At 34.6% G+C, this 21871-nt stretch overlaps 1 non-coding gene across 1 annotated transcript; it reads right to left on the bottom strand.

The window, feature by feature from the left end:
• Positions 1-6684: 6684 nt before the first annotated feature.
• LOC128032757 (small nucleolar RNA R71) lies at positions 6685-6791 on the bottom strand. The gene has a single exon (XR_008189065.1). It is a non-coding gene; the product is annotated as a small nucleolar RNA R71 (small nucleolar RNA).
• Between the last annotated feature and the right edge of the window lie 15080 nt (positions 6792-21871).

The raw sequence follows: 21871 nt of genomic DNA, 5'->3' as shown, positions 1-21871 counted from the left end.
CACAGTTGTGTCGCCTAACCTTGTGTCACACATGGCCTGAGAGACGGGCCAAAAATCAAGTCATTTCCATCACCAACTCAAACATGTACCTAGAAGCATTTTGTGCACAAAATCAAAGCTTCAAAACCTTACCAAAAAATGCATGAAATGACCAATTCAATAGACCAAAATCCATCCAACCGATATGCAAAAAAAGGCACCTCAAATGCATTCATTCAAATCCTTCCTAAACATATAAATATTACAACATTTCTACCATACGCATCATGTCCAATACCATTTCAAAATATACCCTATCTTGACCAAATTGAACTAATCCATCACATACCACATTGGTCATTGAAACATGCATCAAACCATTGCTACATTAACACATAACAAATAAGCATCATAACTACCAAGAAGTCATAAACTAGTCAACAATACATAATGCCAAAGCAACATATACATACCAAATTCAACATCTAAGCATTCAACTAAACATCGAAAACTACCGATATAATCACTAGATAGTGTGATAGATCCCTATCAAGCTTCTAAATTGATCAAGCTTCTAATTATCTGTAAAACATAGGATAGAAAACTACGTAAGCACATAATGGTTAGTAAGTTCATAAAACATGAACATAACTTACCTTTTCAATGCATAACATTAAGATTATGCATAATATAATCCAACCATGACCATGGCACAAGCCTAATCATCATCAACAAAACATATTAGTGCATTAACACATAATTCACTTGATTTATCATAAGGTAAGCTAAGTGTACATGAATATACTACTTTTGAATTCATCCTTTTGATGAACATAGATATACTTTCATTGAACATTTTCATTTTAAACCTTTTCATAGATTCATGACATAGTTCATTTGAACACTTACCGTTCCATTCCTTTTCATGCCCGTTGAACCATTTAGATTAACATCGAATACGCGGGAAAGCTCACACAAAGTGTGCTAAACATATAACTATAACATTTCCTTTTCCTTTACATCATTGCTTACATGAGCTATGAAATGGGCCTGGTCACACAAGTTGAGGGTCGGAATGTAAGCTACACAATGCTGCTCACACGAGCTATGGAGTATCCGCAACAAATGCAGGACCTCAGCCATTGATGGGACATTCAAGACTAGCACCTGAAACATGAAAACCCTAATGACATGTCATTTGTGGCTTATGAATTCCTAAGGTTCAAACGGAGCTCAATAATCATTTTGACATCATTGGATATACATCATATGGTTACATGACAAATAATACATTAACATATAAATCATTATAACATGAAAATGACATTTAATCTTATGAACTTACCTCGACAAACAAAGCGTAAAAACATAGTCGATCAATCCAAGGCTTTCGTTTTCCCCGATCTAAATCTGTACGACGTCTATCTTGATCTAAATAGGCAAATTCAAACCATTTAATACATCAATTATTAAATTCTATCCATATTTCATATTTTTAAAAAAATACTATTTTACCCCTAACATTTTAACTCTTTTATAATTTAGTCCTTAAGCTCATAAATTGAAATTTAATCATTTTAATCCTCATCTCATGCTAGTTGAATTCACTAAGCACCTATATCAATTCATACAAATCATCATTTCACAATTTCACCATGAACTTTTATAATTTCTACAAATAAGTCTTTAAATGTAATTTTCATAAAAAAGTCCCTTTACAAAACTTGTCTATTTAACAACAAGGACTCATAATATTCCATCAAGCATCAAAAATCATGCAAGCGTATTCATGGCAAAACACTAAATCTTTAATAGTTTTGCAAATTGACCCCCTGGCTAGCTAGATTAAGCTATAACGATTTCAAAAACATAGAAATCATTAAAATCAAGATAAAAAAATGACTTACATGCAACACTTGGACATAGTCGAACCTTCAAGATGAAGAATGGAGGTTTTTCTTTCTTAATTTTGGTGGGGAAAGACGATACAATTTTTTGTATTATTTTACCTTAACTTATTTATTAATTTACCAAATTAACCTTATTAATTAACTACATAAAACACTTAGTTCATGCCCATCTTTGTCCACTGACATTATAAATGGTCTAATTATCATCTATGTCCATTCGCATTTAAGTTTCATTGCTATGTGACCCTTTTTATTAATAGAACTCCTCTTTTGTACATTTTACGACTTAAACTGTTTTACGAAATTATGCATGGAAACTTCAAAATTTCTTAACGAAATTTTAACACGGCCTTACTAACATTCTGTAAACATTAAAAATTAATAAAATAATAATCCTCTCATCGGATTTGTGGTCCCAAAACCATTATTTTGATTTAACTAAAAACGGGCTATTTGTAACATCCCTAACCTGAATTCATCGTCAAAATAGAGTTACAGAGTATTATCGAAGTATACAATTTAGACGGACAAAAAATTCAAAAATTTCATATCAAAACATATACATGTTGAAAATCAATCAAAATCATATATTTTGTCCCTTATACGAGCTCTCGAGGGCCAAAATATACATTACAAATAAATCAGGACTAAATTAGAAACTCAGAGAATTTTTCTAAAACAATTAAAATTTTCAAAGATGTAGGGGTCACATGGCCGTGTGGCTAGGCCGTGTGACTCACACGGTCAAGAGACACGCCCGTGTCTTAGGCGTGTGGGCATTCGAAATAGGGAAACACGGCCGTGTCCCAGCCCGTGCTCGTGCCTGTGTAACTCACTGACTTGGGTCACACGGCCAAGCCACACGCCTGTGTGCTAGGCTGTGTGAGCATACTAATTTACACTTTTTAAAAGATACAGGGGACACACGACCGTGTCACCTAGCCGTGTGTGACACACGGCTAAGACACACGCCCGTGTCTTTGCCCTTGTGGACAAAATAGGCCATTTTCTAAGCCACATTTCTCACCCAAAAATGACATCAACCTACTCCCAAAAATGCACATATATGCTAGTTATAATCAAGCATCCAAAACAAACATAAACAAGCTTTAAACATGTACTATAATCACATAGAACCAATATGCCCTTAGACACCTCAAATGACAACTTAAAAATGTGTCAACCATGTATCCAAACTTACCTAAATGACCAAATACATATATGCATAATTGTCCCAAAACCTATAATGTAGGTCACTTATCAAGCTCAAGTATTTGGTACCCAAAATACCAATTCACAACGTAAATCATTTTGCACCTTTTCATGTCACTTAACTTACTTACCAAGACATACCAATATTTCCAAATGGTATCAAATATACCATTCTAACTAACATTACTATACCTATAAGTTTTCCATAACAAAGCACTAAATCAGACCAAGGTATATAACATATCTTATTTGAATATTCAAATCACGTTTTACTTTCCATCATTCTACCATATCAAACACACATCAAATATGATAAGGCCACATATATATACACATCAAAATATACCAAACATAAGCCAAATAAGTGGCTAATCTCCACAAAACACTTATATGGCAACATTGGCCAAATTAACCTATACATGCCATTATAACCAAAATTAAATAACCGAAAGAGCCGATGGATAATGTGATATAGCTCTGACAAGCTTCCAACCCAAACGAGCTTCTGAATCACTATAAAACATGAAAAAATAACACAGAGTAAGCTTTTAAGCTTAGTAAGTTCGTATAATAGAGAATTTAACTTACCATTTTAATCACATTTAAGGTAAGTAAACCAAAGCATATCTCAACTCAATTTGGCCAAAAGCCTAACACATATTCATCAACCATGTTAGCCATGTAATTCATATAAAAATCGAGAATCATGTATGAGTTCAACAACTATTCAAACTCCATATCCATGTAACATCTATACCATGTTTCCATATATCATATACAAACCATTTCCATATAATTCATGTAAATACATGTACTAGTTCGTATCGAACTCATATAAACTCATAACAGAACTATGCCCGTTGAATCATTTAGAATATCATTGGATACGCGGGTAGTACACACGAGGTGTACTAAACTGTAATCTGACAATTCATGAACATGTATGCTCATACAAGCTGTAAACGGTAAGCTCCTCCGAGCTGAATAACGGTAAGCTCCTCCGAGCTGAATAATGGTAAACTCCTCTGAGTTGAATAACGGGAAGCTTCTCCAAGCTGAATAACGGTAAGCTCATATGAGCTGAGTATTGGTAAGCTCATAAGAGCTTAAATTGGTAACCCTAATGACATGTCATTTGTATCCTACGAATTCCTAATGTTCAAAAGGGCTCAGTAATCGTCGTACATCGATGGATATGCAATCGGTATTCATATATGATGATAATGCAAATAACATACATCTAATTCAATCAAAGCATATCACTATACAATTTAATTACACAAACTTACCGTAACGAGTGTTCGTAAATACGGAGGTGACTAATTCGAGATTTTCTCTTTGCCTCGATCTAACTCTGTAGGAGGCCTAACTAGATCTATACGAATGAATTTAACTTAATTTAATATAATTCATATTCAATTTAGTCCCACACATTTTTGGAAAAATCACCATTTTATCCCTATACTTTTAATTCTTTGTAATTTAGTCCCTAGGCTCGAAAAATAAAATTCATTCAATTTAATCTCTAATTGATAATTTCATAAAAAATTCCATTACAAAAGTTATTTATCTAAAAACAACCATTCATTTTCTACCCTTAAACTTCGAAACCCTAACATGTTCATCAATGGCAAAACTCAAATACTTTAACAATTTCATAAATTAGTCCTCGGACTAGCTAGATTAAGCTACAACAATCCCAAAAACATTAAAATCATTAAAAACGGGACAAAAATCACTTACCAATCAAAGAAATAAGACTAGCCGAACCCTAGCTCAGCAATGGTTTCCTTTTGCTTCAACTTTCGAATGAAAATAAGAAGAAAAAGATGATACTTCACTTTGGATTTATTTAATTTAACATGCAATTACCTTTTTACTAATTTAACCTTTTAAAACATTAATATTTACACAATTGCCAAGCCATGTACATCCACTATCAAGTTAAATGGTCTAATTACCATATAAGGACTTACTCTTTAAAGATCTATAGCTATTTAATACCTTTAGCAATTAGAACACAACTGTTGCACTTTACACGATTTAGTTCTTTTTATCAAATTAAGCATGTAAACGGTAAAATATCTTAAAAAAATTTATACGGTAATACTATCATGTTGTAGACCATAAAATTATTATAGAATAAATTTTTTGACTTCTAATTTGTGGTCCCAAAACCACTATTCTAATTTTAGTGAAAATAGGTTGTTCCACTTTTACACTGTTTAGTAGGAATTTCTTAACGAATCGGCTGTTTAGGACAGAAAGAACCTAAACCCTAGGCCTAACAACCCTAGGAAGTCATCAAGGTGGGAGTTAACCCAAAATTGGTATGGCCTATCCGTGAACACCTTAACCCTAAATCGATTTGGACTGTGAGGTCAAAAGATAAGTAGTTCTTACCGACTCTTTATTTCAGTGGATGTATCGAAAGATCTTGCTAGGGCACTGACTAGTTGGTTGAACAAGAGAACCCGAGACAATAGTTAATTAAGATTACCGAAGAGAGCTAATCACCCATGCCTAGATTTGAAATATATTTCTTTAATTGTTTTCTTACTTTTCATTCATTTAATTTTCATTTATTTCTTTTATTATTCTATTATAATCCAAAAGCTCTTCTTTTAATTCTTCATACTATAATTTGATTAAAGTATTAATTAGATCTATTTATGTTAAAATTAGAATTAATTTAGTGGTCGCCTCCCTTGGGTGCGATCGTCGAAGTACTCACCTACTCCGTTATAACTATATTATAACTTGACCCGTATACTTGCGAAAACCATTTTGCACATCTTTTGTGCAAGATTTCTACTCTGGACATTGGTACATCCGGAGGCGGTCAAGCTGTTGGCGCTGTTGCTAGGGAGGCAACGTCACTATATTAGTTTGAATTTTTGCATATAAGTAGAATAATTTGGAAATTTTTAGGTTATAGTTACAAATTTAATTTTTTGTTTCTACTAAACTTATTTTTTTGAGTTTAGTGTATGACTCGTAGTAGGGGAACACCTATAGAGCTAGTAATATAACGATAGAGAATAATTTGAAGAAATTATTGACAGCAACAATAACAGGAATAGATGCAAGATCCACCACCTATTGTAGGCAACGTACCACATGAGAATCTATTGTTTGACAAGGCTAACAATCTAGAAGATCCACCACCACCACCATCAGCACAACTACCTGCAAATATAATCATGGCACATAACGAGAGAACTTTGAGAGAGTATGCATTCCCAAACCTAGACATGGTTCAAAGGAGCATAAAGAGGCCAGCTATCATGACCGATAATTTTGAAATAAAGCTAGCTATGACTTAGATGATTCAGAACAATTTTCAAATTCGGGGATCAATGACAGAGGACTAAATTCAACATTGAAAATGGTTCCTCCATATTAGTGATACATTCAAATACAATAGGGTCACTGATGATTCTATCCGTCTTCGGTTGTACCCCTTTTCATTGATCGATAACACCTTTTCTTAGCTAGATTTGCAAGCACCAGGATTGATCATGACATGGGACGAACTCACATGAAAATTCCTACAAAAGTTTTTCCCATCAGAAAAACAGTTTAACTAATAAGGGAAATTTTCATGTTCAAGCAATTAGAAGGAAAAAGCCTTAACGAAGCATGGGAGTGTTTCAAGATATTGATTCAGAAGTGCCCACACCATAATTTATCAGAGTGGTTATGACTGTAAAATTTTTATAACTGGTTGGATATACGTTCGAGGTTGGAATTAGATAGAGCAGAAGAAGGAGCCTTGATGAATAGTACATATGAAGATGAGTACGAGCTAATAGAAAGTACGATAATGAATTCTTGCTAGTGGCTAGCTAAATGTCATACATATGGCCAAAGACCTGAAGGCTATCCAGGAAGATGACAAAGACCATCAATTGTTGGACAGAATCAACCGAATAGAGGCTGAAAAGACCAAATATCTGTGAAGGAGACAAAACACTCTTCCACTATATTAATAATCCTATTAATGATGTGAACTACATTAGAAATAGGGTCAAAATCCCTATTCAAATACATACAATCCTGAATAGAGAGACTACTCACACTTGAGATAGGGAGAAAATTAAGGAGTGGTAGTAGTTTTAACCAAATTAAAAACACTAACAATCAACCTCCTTATTTGTAGAAACCTCAGGAAAGGGCTAACCTGAATGACCATACATGTGGTCAGCATTTGGATAGAATCAAGCGGGAAATGTAGTCAATGAGAATAGACGTGAAGCAGGTGCAGTCTGAGTGCACCAATTCAACAAGGACATTGTGTAAACTTCAACATCAGATGAGCCAATTGATGAGCATAATGGGGGATATCAAAAGACAAATTGGCATAAGAATTCCAAACAATACAAAAAATAATCCTCTTAGGGAAGGGAAGAAGCACGTGAAAACAATAGTGCTCCAATCCAGTAAAGTACTGAGTAGCTAGAAAACCCAACTAATGAGCCAAATATGGAGAATACTAACAATCTTCAAGAGAGACCCCTAGAAGCTGATCATGAGCTCTAACTAGAGGAAGTAATTGTACCAACAGTTGAGCTAGAGAAAGAAACAACTAAAGATTTTGCCATTGCAAGATACCATTCCCTTCAAGAATAGAGGAACAACAAAAGTAGGATGAAGATGAGTTTGTAAGTATTTTGAACTTATTCAAAACTTTAAATGTTAACTTGCCCTTAATCGAATTAATTGAGAAAGTTCCTAAGTACGCTAAGTTTTTAAAGGAAATTATGTCTAGGTGTAGGTGAACAAGTTAGTATAAGCGCTTCTTGTATTGCTATTATCACAAGGTAGGTTCCCATAAAATTGAAAGACCCGAGAAGTTTTACTATTCTTATAGAGACAGGAAGCATTCATTTTGATAGAGCTATATGTGACTTAGGAGCTGTATTAATTTAAAGCCTCTATCTATTTTTAAAAAACTCAGGTTAGGGGACCACAAAAATACTCAGATAACACTATAGTTGGCTGACAGATCCTTAGTACATCTGAAAAAGAGTACTATAAGATGTCTTAGTCAAAATGTGCAGCTTTATAATCTTGACAAACTTTGTGGTTCTAGACTTTAAAGAAGATGGAAGCATACCCATCCTTCTAAGTAGACCCTTCTAAGCAACTTTTAGGTCCACTATTGATTTAGAGAAAAATAAATTAACCATGAAAATCAATGGTGAGACTAAAACTTATAAGTTTGGTCACCAATTAAGCGAGGAAAGTAGAAGAAATTCAGGAGAACATTGAAATAAATTATCTATTTCTGATAATCCCGAGTTAAGGGATGTATTTCCTTTAATGTGGGCAGGTCAAAAAATATGTTTAAGACAAGAAAACAAAGATGAAGTGGCACAACAGGCGATGGACTAATACTGATAAAATTGAAGAATCATCCATCTGCGAATTAATAATACTATAAGATGAATCCGACAAAAAAATTTAAATTTTTTGAATTGATTTTTAATTTTTTTGTAAACTATTGTATAATTAATTAACAGTTTAGCTTAATTTTTAAGTTTTACTAATTTTAGATTTTATAGAAACTTTAACACTATAGAAATTGGAATTTTGGGTGAAAATAGAGCTGGTGTCACAACACAGTAGCTCCGTTTCGTAACACCAAAGACATATTCAAAAGACTTAAAGAAATCAATTTGATGTTGCGACACAGAATTTGTTTGTCGTGACACTAAATCAAGAATACCCAGGAATCCAAAAAGACCAGAGTGTGTCATGACATTGAACCACGATGTTGTGACAACGAGAAACTGTCATGGGTGTCACGACACAGAACCCTGTGTCGCAACATTGCTACAATTATATGCAAGGTTGACCCGACCCGATTGCAGAACCCGGTTTGCTAAACCTAATTTTTACCCAGCTTTTGACTCCCAAAACATTAGTTGTTAACATAAAAACACTCTAATCTCCCATTCTATCTTTTCTTAAGATCCTAAACCTCTTAAAACTCTTTCAAACCTTAAAACCCCTTTTCATTAAAACCCTAAATCTATTAAACCTCTTTTTCCATTTCGAATATTTGTAAAGACATGATTGACATAAACTAGTTCAGGATCAAAGCAACAAAGGCTACAACATCGAGGTTAAGGATTCTAAACTTTATTTTTGTTGTTACATTGGAAATATTGTTTGATATCTCTTTCGTATTAGCAAAAACTATAGATAAAATGCCACCTAGGAAGTCTAAAAGGACGATTGTGCAAGAACCACCGACATTTTTTAATCCTTTAAAATTTTAAAACCAAAATGTCAAGAAGTATTATCTTGAACTTCAAGGCAAAACTTTTATTCAAGAAAGGGGATTCGAGCCATCAATGGTTTTGAGCCATCAATGGTTCTTTGCAATGAAATATGGTCTTTAGTACGGTATCGTAGATGGGAGTGATTCTGTGACACTCCTAAAGAAACGGTTGTTATTCCACTTGTACAAGAATTTTATGTCACTCTTAAAAATGAAGAAACACGACGTCCTTGTGAACAAATGTTGGAAACATTCATGGTAAGAGGAAAAGACATACCATTCTCTCCAAAATAGGTTTACAAATATTATGATGCTCCATACTATAAATCTGATTATTTACAAAATATAGATTTAATAGAATTTAAAGACATAGTTATGGAGAGCATAATAAATTACCTAATTTAAAACTAAGGAGAATGGAACAACCAACAAGATACCTGACTACATCTAATTTCAATCAAGTGGTAATGTTTCTAGTAGCTAAAATGTGGATGCAATTTATTTGTACCAAAATTACACCTACCCTTAACGTTCCTAATGTCAATACATTATGAGCTCTTTTGTTATATGGCATTTTACCAAAAAAAAAGCATTTATGCACTGGACAATGGATACACCAAAATATGACGCATTGCATTAGTGGTAAGAAGGTTAGGATTTTCCTTCCCCATCTCATGATGGCACTTTGCAAAAGTGAAAAGGTTCTGATGGATGAGAACGAGCAGTTCGTGAAGCCAACGAGAAGTATAATTGGAGATTCATTGTTTGCATAATATATTGAGCTTCAGAGAAAAAAATTACCGATTAGAACCAAAGAACGAAAAAAAAGATGGACATCCCAGTATTGCTCAAAAGGAAAGAACAATAGAAAGCTAGAAAAAGAGTAAGTGGAAGCATTAAATAAAAACTCGATTGAATGATTAGATGGATGCAAGAGACAGGCTAAGTTCTCCAAGAATCCACCTGACTAAACGGGTTGAGAGCACCAAACTATCCACCAAATATGTTTGATCATACACAGTATAAAGTCGAAAAAGAGGAGCCTATTTGAGAATATGATGGCGATGGGGATAGACACAATCTCCCAAGATAAGACAATGACTATGAAGCAACATTCCAATTGCAATACTTTACACCAAAGGGCTTATCATCCAAAGCCCAAACCACCATGCACCTTCAATGGGTGTGAGCTCCCATCAAGAATATGACTTGGGAAAGGGAAAAGCTCCGATGGAAAGGAGGCATTTGCCCTAGTTTGATGATTTTAATTTTTTTAGGAGTAGGATTAATAGTAGATTATTAGTTTTTTGTGTTTTGTTCTAATTTTCTATGTAGGAACCCCACATGGAGGAGGCACAACAATTAGAGCTTTCAATGACCAAATAAGGAAGCACCAACCAATAGCCTATGGAACAATCACGATTAATCAGGTAACTTCTTTCCTTATCTTCTTAGATGCTACACATCGAGGCAATGTGTTTTCTAAAGTGTGGGGGGTAACATAGAAAAGTTTTATTTTAAATTTTTATGCTTTTCTTTGATTTTTCTTGTCATTTGTGTTTTTGATCTTGTACAAATACAAGTGATTGGTTAGAAGCATGTACATAGGTTGCTTGTATTTATAATAAATTTGGTATGAAGATGGGTGATTTTAAATTTATTATTATTAGACTACTAAGCTCTATATATTACAATGTAAATAGGCATTAAAGTAATTGAATGTACCAAATGAATTTTTGCCCGTATTAAATGGGTCTGCTCACACAAGCTGACAGTCGGAATGTAAGCTATGCGATGCTGCTCACACAAGTTGTTGAGTATCCACAACAAATACTGGACCTCATCCATCGGTAAGACATTCAAGACCAACACACGAAACATGGTAACGCTAATGACATGTCATTTGTATCCTATGTATTCCTAAGGTTCACATTGGACTCGATAATCATCAAAACATTATTGGATTTCCACATTTGATTTCATGGAAAATAATACATGAATATATAATTGAATATAACATTAAAACGTTAATTAATCATACGAACTTACTTCAATTATAAAGACGTAAAAATGAGATCAACTAATCTGAGGTTTTAGCTTTTCCTCGATCTAGATCCATACGAGGTTTATCTTGATCTAAATAAGAAAATTCAATCCATTTAATACTCATACTATTCAATTCAATCAAAAATTCATACTTTTGCAAAATTACACTTTTGCCCCTAAGATTTTAACTTTTTTACAAATTAGTCCTTAGTCTCGTAAATTGAAATTGAAGCAATTTGACCCACATTTCATGCTATTTGAATGCACTAAGAACCTCTACCAACCCATACAATGTAACAATCGATTTTAGTGAACTCAAAACAATGGTTTCGGGACCACAAATTTGAAGTGCAAAAACAAATATTTTATTATTTTATTGCCTACAATATGATAGTAGTACCGTATAAAAATTTTGTTATGAAATTTTACCGTTTACATGCTGAATTAGATAAAAAGGACTAAATTTCGTAAAGTGCAAAAGTTGAGTTTAGTAGCTAAAAGTATTAAATAGCTATAGACCTCTAAAGTTTGAGTCCTTAAATGGTAATTAGACCATTAATGGTGTTAGTGGAATGTGATGGCTTAGCAATTGTGAAAATTTTAATGTTTTTAAAGGTTATATATGTAAATTGGTAAATAAATGGTTAATTAAATAAAACAAATAGCAAAGTCATCATCTTTAACCTAATTTATAATAAAAAAATTAAAGAGAGGATAGCCATGGAAGCTTGAAGCATTTGGCAATCTTAACCTTGCTCATAGGTAAATGATTTTTGTCCTGTTTTTATTAATTTTTATGTTTTCGGGATCATTGTAGCTTAACCTAGCTAGCCCGGGGACTAATTTGTGAAACTGTTAAACTATTAGGGCTTTTCCATTGATGCATGTACATGAGTTTTGAAGTTTGATGTTAGAAAATGGATGGTTATTGTTAGATAAAAAACTTTTGTAAAGGGATTTTTGGTCAAATTGTCAAATATGGACTAAATTGAAAAATAGAAAATATTACATGGTGAAATTGTTAAATAAATGAAATATAGGGCATGCTAGGGCTAATTGACATTCGACCATAGTGAGTTGTGGTGGAAGTTCATGAATTTCCATTTTTATAAGCTAGGGACTAAATTGCAAAAAAATTAAAAGTATAAGGGCAAAATAGTAAATTTTCCAAAAATATGATTTTGGACTAAAGTGAATGAATTATATATTAAATTGAGTTAAATTTATTCGTATAGATCAAGATAGATCTCGTACCACTTTATATCAGGGCAAAGAGAAAGTTTCAGATTAATCGCCTCCTTATCTACGTATACTTGTTGAGGTAAGTTTGTGTGATTGAATTGTGTTTATATGTCATATATTGAATTATTTATGAATTTTGACTTGTTATAAATATACATGGTTGCATATCTAACGAAGTTTGACAAATATCGAGTCCCATTTGAACCTTAGGAATTCGTAGGATACAAATGACATGTCATTAAGGTTTACATGATTTGAGTACTAGTCTTGAACGTCCTACGATGGTTGAGGTCCTGCATGTGTTGCAAATATTCTACAGCTCGTGTGAGTAGTATCGTGCAGCTACGTTCGGACCCACAGCTCGTGTCACTATACCGATTTATAGCAAAAGTGAGCATACCGATCTATAACTCGTATGAGCATACATGTACATGAATTTATGGATTACAGTTAAATGAGCTAGCACGCTATGTGTAAGCTAATCCTAGGTATCCAACAATATTCTAAATGGTTCAACAGGCAATATTTTGATACGATATGGTAAGAGTTCGATACGGGCTATTACAAGATCACATATGATTTTACATGAAAAATATGGGCTATTACAAGATCACATATGATTTTACATGAAAAATATGGTTATATAATACATGGAAAAGTGAAATGGATGATACATGTATATGGAACTTGATCAATGGTTATTTCATCTATGTTTATTGGCTTATATATATGTAATTACATGACTAACATGGTTGGTGTATATGTACTTAGGCATTTGGCCAAATTGTATTGGGATATGCTTGTTTACTTACCTATTGTATAACTAATGGTAAGTTAAATTCTACGTTATATGAACTTACTAAGCTTAAATGCTTACTATGTGTTATTTTCTGTGTTTTATAGTGAATCGGAAGCTCGTTTGGGTTGGAAGCTTGTCGGAGCTATATCACACTATTCATCGGCTCTTTTAGTACATTCAGTTGTTTAATTTTAGTTATAATGGCATGTATAGGTATTTTGATTAATGTTGGCCTATATGTTTTGTTCTAAATATGGCCATTTGATTTGGCTTGTGTTTGGCATATCTTGGTATGTATATAAATAGCATTGACACAGTTGATGTGTAGTTTGTTTTGTGTTTGAATAATGAAAGGTAAAATGATAGTTAAATATGTTTTGTGATATGATGAATTTGTGGTTATTTTGTTCTAGTTTAGAATGGCATATTTCGTGCCAATTGAGAATTTTGGTAAGTAAACTAAATCGCATGAATTGATGCAAATATGCTTAGTAGTTATTTGATTATTTGGCCAATTAGAGTACATGTTTTTATATGTTTTGATGTTGTCATTTGAGGTGCCTAAGAGTATATTGGTTGTATGATGTTTTACCATAGGTATATGACTTGTTTATGCCTGATTTGAATGGCTTGTTATGGCTTATAAATGTGCAATCTTAAGTGAAGGTACATACCAAATTGCGTTGGAAAAATGGCTTGTAAAATGACCTATTATCGTCCACACGGGTAGAGACACGGGTGTGTTTCTCACCTGTGTGTGACACAAAGCCAGGTGACACGGCCGTGTGTCCCTTGTGGCTTTTATAAGGTTACAAGTCAGGCTGTTACACGGCCTAGCATACAGCCTGGCACATGGGCATTTGAGGTTATTTCGAAGGGTGCACAACCTAGCACATGGGCCTGTGGCTTGGCCGTGTGACCAAGTTAGTGAGTTACACGGGCACGGACACGGGCTGGGACACGACCGTGTGTCCCTATTTTGAATGCCCACACGACTTGGCCACACAACCATGTGACCCCTAAAATGTTGAAAATTGTAAATGTTTTATGAAAACTTCTCTGTGTTTCCAATTTAGTTCTAACTTGTTTCTAACACGTATTTTGGGCCTCGATGGCTCGTTTAAGGGACAATATGAAATTTTTGACTTGGGTCTAAGATGTTTATTGATATTATATGAAATGTTTTAAATTTTTGTCCGTTTGAATTGTAAACTCTGGTACTGCTCCGTAACCCTATTTTGGTGACGGATACGGGGTAGGGGTGTTACATTTATTGCTATTAAAGCTACAGTTTAGTCGATTCTCACACTGAACATAGCGTGTACGAGTCTAACTATACATTCCATTATATAACCTGTGATAGTGTGATATCTCCTGACCGCTTTAAAACATGCTTTCATATAGCAATGACATCCATTTGTGCTGACTCCATTGAAGTTGAGAGAAATGTTCAAGCCTCTATTCACGGAGTAGCATCGAGTGGTACAAGGTCCGTGTCTGGGGGCCAGAGAGGAGAAGCTAAGGAAGCCTTCTTCAAGATGATGAATGAATGGTTTATCGAGTTCGTACAGATGAACCCAGCTGCTCAACAACCTCTACCCCCTCCTGCTCCCTAACCGGTTCTAGTTATTCCTCAAGGTTTGGAACCAATTCGAGTTAGTAAGCCACCTGTTGATAAGATTCGTAAATACAAGGCTGAAGAATTCTGAGCTACTACTGAAGATGATCCTAAGGGAGCATAATTCTGGTTAGAGAATACAATCAAAGTATTCGATGAATTGTCGTGTTCACCGGTCGAGTGTGTCAAGTTTGCGGTCTTGTTATTGAAAGATTCTGCTTATTAGTGGTGGAACACGTTAATTTCTGTTGTGCTGAGAGAGCGAATCACCTGGGAGTTCTTCCAAACCGAGTTCCGAAAGAAATATATTAGTTAGAGGTTTTTGGATCAGAAACGTAAAGAATTTCTTGAGCTCAAACAAGGTCGCATGACTATGTCGAAGTATGAGCAAGAATTTGTCAGACTGAGCAAATATGTTCGAGAGTGTATTCCATCAGAGACTGCTATGTGTAAGAGATTTGAAGAAGGGTTAAATGAAGACATTAATCTTCTAGTTGGAATTCTTGAGCTGAAAGAATTTTTTGTACTGGTTGACAGAGAACATAAAGTCGAGGAGCTGAGTAAAGAAAAAAGACATGCTGAATTTGAAGCTAGAGACTCGAGAAAGAGATCAACTGGGAAGTCATATTAGTTAGCATCAAAGAAATCAAAAGAGTATCACAACCATTCTACAGCTTCTGCGGGATATTCTAGTAGAGATAAAGGTACCTGACACTTCAGTCCAAAACCTCAGGCTACATTCGTAGCAAGTGTGGGTAGTGTCAGAGATATATGACCTGAGTGCAAGCAGTATAAAATACCACATTATTGTGAGTGTCAACTGAAGAATGGAGCATGTTTAAGGTGTGGTTCCTTATATCACTATCTTAGAGGTTGCCCAAAGAAATTTGAGAAAGAGAAAGTTCAGACTACGAGGCCGAACAACACAACTACAAGAGGTAGTCCACCTCGTAATTCTAGAAATGTGAGTGGTAGCTATGGTGTGACGAAAGACTCTACGGTGAGATCTGAAGCACGAGCATCAGCTAAGGCTTATGTTATTCGCGCGCGAGAGGATGCTTCTGCGCCAGATGTTATTACCAGTACTTTCTCTATTTTTGATACTGATGTTACTGCTTTGATTGATTCGGGATAAACTCATTCTTATGTATGCATGATTTTAGTAATTAGTAAGAATTTCCTTGTTGAGTCCTCAGTATCTACGTATACTCGTCGAGGTAAGTTCGTGTGATTAAATTCTGTTTATATGTTATATATGTTTAGAGTATGCCCAAAGATCAATCATGAGATGGTTGTAATAACATACATGATTTATCATATTTATAAATAAACTATTTTATAATAATGTCCGGAGAATAATATGATTATTCTTAAAAGGTCCTTAGTCAAGTATTATTGTTGGCTAGGACAACAATAATGCATTAAGACTAACATGTAGTTGATTGATGATAAAAAGTTGTCATTGCTATGGAGTGTCAAAATCGATGCATGAATATGTGTGTTAGAGAACAACATATATGACTAACCCGCTATGAGTATGTTTCTTGGATTATTATGTAATTGTCACAACATTACTCATAGTGATTAATATGAATATGATCCTCAGACTTGAGATCATCATAATCCCAACATCGTAAGTTGTATATTTTGATACAGTCAAACGTACACCGTAACTGGTTGTTCTATAAAGGCTGATGTTGGATATACCATGATCTGTGTAAAGGGATATGGTTGATCGATATAGGCTAAGTCCCTCCTACATAATGGGAGTAATATCTTAGGCCACTTGATTAAGTGAGACTAGAAATGCATGGCCATGCTCAAATAAGCTAATTTGAGATGTCATACTTATTTGTATATCATAGTCTGCTTAAGATATCAAGGAACATGGAATGGACTATGCAAGTGTGACTATTCCATGACTTGTGTCCAATCCAGAGATAAAGGACATAAGGATTATTGCATGAAAGGTTAATCATAAAAAGGTTATATCGAATCATGATTTCTTGTGACTTAGGTAGCAATGATGCATTGCTAGGTGCCACTCATTGTTTGTAACATTGGAATCGTTCTAGTATTACTACTAACGTTACAAGAACCTACAGGGTCACACCCTATAGTTGAAATGAACGGAATAAAACATAGTTGGTATTATGTTTGGTTGTTGCTTGAATTAAATTAATTATAGAATTAATTTAATTGGGTAATCAAATATCGAATACAGTATATGTACAAGGTTGTTGTACACATAATGAGAACATGAGTTTGGTTAGTATATAAATTCAAATAAATATATAGTTTACTGAAATCATTATTATAATTAATGTAATTATAATTTTCGGTTTAAAAACATTGTTATATTTGTTTTAATTTCTAGAAACCCTAAAAATAGATATAAAAAACTCATTTTTCTTTGCTTGGTGGGTCTAACAGCCGCCAAAGCAAAGTCTGCTCCAAAATAGTTTTGGGGATTCCTTCTGTTCATTGCCAACTGGGTGGATTACGTAGAGGTCAGAGTCATGATAGATTATGACTTGGTTCGATAGTAGATCAGATTACTCGTTGCCAAGGCATCACTGTCTACTTAGAATAAATATTGGGTAATTTTGAAACCTTTTATTTCACCCCGATCCGTTCCTCACACATGGATCCATGGTTAGGATCACCAGATGTTTTATTGTTCGCTGCACCGTAGGGGTGCCGGCGATCCAACAATATATTGTTATAAATATCAATGGTTGCATATCCGACGAAGTTTGATAAATACCGAGTCCCTTTTGAACCTTAAGAATCCGTAGAATAAAAATTACATGTCATTAGGGTTTACATGGTTGCATATCCAACGAAGTTTGACAAATACTGGTCCTGAACGTCCTACCAATGGCTGAGGTCCTGCATGTGTTGTGTGTACTCCACAGCTCGTGTGAGCAGTATCATGTAGCTACGTTCCGGCCCACAGCTCTTGTGAACATACCGATCTACAGCTCGAGTGAGCGTATTGATTCCTAGCTCGTATGAGCATACATGTACATGATTTGATGGATTACAGTTATATGAGATAGCATGCTATGTGTCGGTCATCCCTGGTACCTAGCGGTATTCTAAACGGTTTAATGGGCAATATTCTGATATGTTATGGTAAGAGTTCGATACGGACTATTACAAGATCACATGTGATTTTACATGGAAAATATGGTTATATGATATATGGAAAAATGAAATGGATGATACATGTATATGGAACTTGATCAATGGTTATGTTCATCAACGGTGTATACGTGCTTAGGCATTTGGCCAAATTGTATTTGGATATGCTTGTTTACTTACCTATTGTATGACTAATCGAAAGTTAAATTCTATGTTATACGAACTTACTAAGCTTAAATGCTTACTCTGTGTTATTTTCTGTGTTTTATAGTGAATTGGAAGCTAGTTCGAATTGGAATCTTGTCAAAGCTATATCACACTATCCATCGACTCTTTTGGTTCATTCAGTTGTTTAATTTTGGTTATAATGGCATGTATAGGTATTTTGGTTAATGCTGGCCTGTATGTTTTGTTGTAAATATGGCCATTTGATTTGGCTTGTGTTTGGCATATCTTGGTATGTATATAAATAGCACTGACACAGTTGATGAGTGGTTTGTTTTGTGGTTGAATAATGAAAGGTAAAATGATATTTAAATATGTTTTGTGATATGATGAATTTGTGGTGATTTGGTACCAATTTAGAATGGCATATTTCATACCAATTGAGAAGTTTGGTAAGTAAACTAAATGGCATGAATTGATGCAAATATGCTTAGTAGTTAGTTGATTATTTGGCCAAATAGAGTACATGTTTTAATATTTGTTAATGTTGTCATTTGAGGTGTCTAAGAGCATATTGGTTGTATGATGTTGTATCATAGGTATATGACTTGTTTATGCTTGATTTAATGTCTTGTTATGGCTTATAAGTATGTGCAATATTGAGTGTACGTACATACCAAATTGGGTGAGAAAAATGACTTGTAAAATGACCTACTTTTATCCACATGGGCAGAGACACGAGCATGTGTGGTACACGACAAGGTGACACGGTCGTGTGTCCCCTATATCTTTCATAGGGTTGCAAGTTAGGCCGTTACATGGCCTAGTACAGTCTGGCACACGGGCGTGTGAGGTTATTTTGAATTGTACATGGCCTAGAACACGGGCGTGTGGCTGGGTCGTTCGCCAAGTCAGTGAGTTACACTGGCATGGACACAGGCTGGGACATGGTTGTGTGTCCCTTTTTTGAATGCCCACACGGCCTAAAACATGGGTGTGTCTTCTGGCCGTATGAGTCACACTGCTAGGCCACACGACCGTGTGACCCCTACAGTGTTGAAAATTGTAAATGTTTTCTAAAAAATTCTCTAAGTTTCCAATTTAGTTCTAACTTGTTTCTAACACGTCAATGATGAATGATCAAGTTGTAGTCTTCCAATAACTCGAGCCATCTATGCTGTCTTAAATTCAAATCTTTCTGCGACATCAAATACTTTAGACTTTTATGATCCTTAAAAATATGACATTTTTCTTCATACAAATGGTGTTTCCAAATCTTCAAAGCAAACACAATAGCTGCAAACTCTCAATCATGCGTTGGATAATTCTTTTCGTGCAGTTTCAACTGTCTAGAAGCATACGCTATCACTTTACCCTCTTGCACCAGAACACAACCCAACCCATTCAACAAAGCATCACTATAAATCAAAAATTCTTTACCAGACTCTAGTTAAACTGATACAGGTGTCTCGGTTAACAGTGCTTTCAATTGATTGAAGCTTTACTGACATTTCTTGGACCATTCGTACTTAACATCTTTTTGCAACAATCTTGTCAAAGGAGTAGCAATCATTGAGAATTCTTTGACAAATATTTTGTAATATCCAGCTAAACCCAGAAAATTTCTGACCTCAAACACATTTCTCGAAGGCTTTCAATCTACCATAGCTGAACTTTTGCTCGGATCAACTCTAATTCCATCAAACGATACAACATGTCCCAAAAATCTGACTTCCCAAAGCCAGAACTCACATTTGCAAAACTTAGCGAAAAAAAATTTTCGCGTAAAATTTGCAAAACAATTCTCAAATGCTGGGCATGTTCAATTCCATCTTGTGAATAGATCAGAATATCATTAATAAACATAAAAAAGGGCACTTTCAGATGTTAGTGTTGTATTTTATGGCCGCGACACTATTGAAGAAGGTTTTAGGTCGGCTAGCGCAAGCCTACTACAATTCAGCAGCCTTCGAAGTAGTCTTTACTCGTGGAATTGAATGAGGGTAGAGAGAAATCTCAAAATATATGGTCGGATAAAATGTATAAGAAGTTGAAGAGAATGAAATGGTAAAGGTGGAAAAATTGTAGGAAATGTAAGAGACATGAGTAGTTGAAAAAAGGTGAGTAAAGAAGATAGTGTTTACAGTTCAGAAAAATGAAACGTGCATAGTAATCTTTGTGGCGTAGAGGGGGAAATAAGGGGATTTTTTTAGGGGGAAATGTGGGGTGACCTAGCCCTAAAATAAAGGTTTTGGATTTTCCACCTTGGGCTACCCAAGTAACAAAATGGGCCCGGCTATTCAAAAATCTCTCCCTTGGACTTTTCTATCTGGTTAACCCATGTTACCTCGTACCTCAACATCCATTCACCCAAGTTGTTGTGGCTTAATTTCCTTCTGAGATTCTGCGGCAAAGTCCTCTTAGTATCGCAACTGATAATCCCACACTTTTATTTTATCATCGAAAATCTAGAAAAACTTCTCATTAACATAAATGAAACAACATTGAATAATTAATGAAAACATATAATAAAAATGAAATAAAAGTAAAGTAATTAAAGAAAGGAAATATAAAAAACTGCTAACACAAACATCTCGGAGGTCAATGGACTGCTTTTCACAATCCACATGAGCACCCTAGTAGTGCTTTAAGGATTTTCCATTATCTTTGAATGTATCCCTCATTTTCAGGTCTTTGATACTAACAGCTCCATGCCGATACACTTGAGCTACTTCAGAGGGACCTGACCAGCAAGATTTTAATTTACCAGGGAACAAATTAAGCCTAGAGTTAAACAACAACACCTGTTACTCTGGTTCAAATTTCCTTAGCATAATTCTGTTATCATGCCAGCGCTTGGTCTTCTTCTTGTACTGTTTAGCATTTTTATATGCTTGTGCCCTGAATTCTTCCATTTCATTAAGTTCTACAACCTTTTATGGCTAGTAGCGACCCAATCCTTGTTCAGCTTTTTAATAGCCCAAAATGCTTTATGCTCGAGCTAAACAAGTAGATGACATGACTTTGCATAAACAAGCTTAAAAGGTGACATCCCCAACAGTATTTTAAATGAAGTATGATAGTGCTAGAAAGAACATATGTTTTTTCCGTACTTTTTGGTTATTCTGTTCCCATTTAGTTATCTTTTGCACATATTTTAGCATTTTCAGTTAGTAATTTACATTTTCTAACTTAGTCTATCTTAGCATATTTATCTTTCATTTTGTCATGTTTTGGTACTGATGTCGCTACATTAGTATTTTTCAGATTGCGCCCAGAATTGTCACTACATCTGAAAATTGTCCTGATAGGAGCAAAAATGCATAAGTTGTCCAGTCTGGTACAACTAACTTGTATGTACAGAAGCAGCATGATTCTGACAAAAGGACACCTGGGCCATTTGAAAAAAATATATAAATATTCAAATGAAAAGGAAAAGGAAAAAAAATGGGAGAGAGGAGAGC

This window comes from Gossypium raimondii, chromosome 1 (genome assembly GCF_025698545.1).
Source record: "Gossypium raimondii isolate GPD5lz chromosome 1, ASM2569854v1, whole genome shotgun sequence".
Lineage (NCBI taxonomy): Eukaryota > Viridiplantae > Streptophyta > Magnoliopsida > Malvales > Malvaceae > Gossypium > Gossypium raimondii.
The sequence above is the reverse complement of the archived record's forward strand: the minus strand, read 5'-3'. Positions and strand labels throughout refer to the sequence as shown.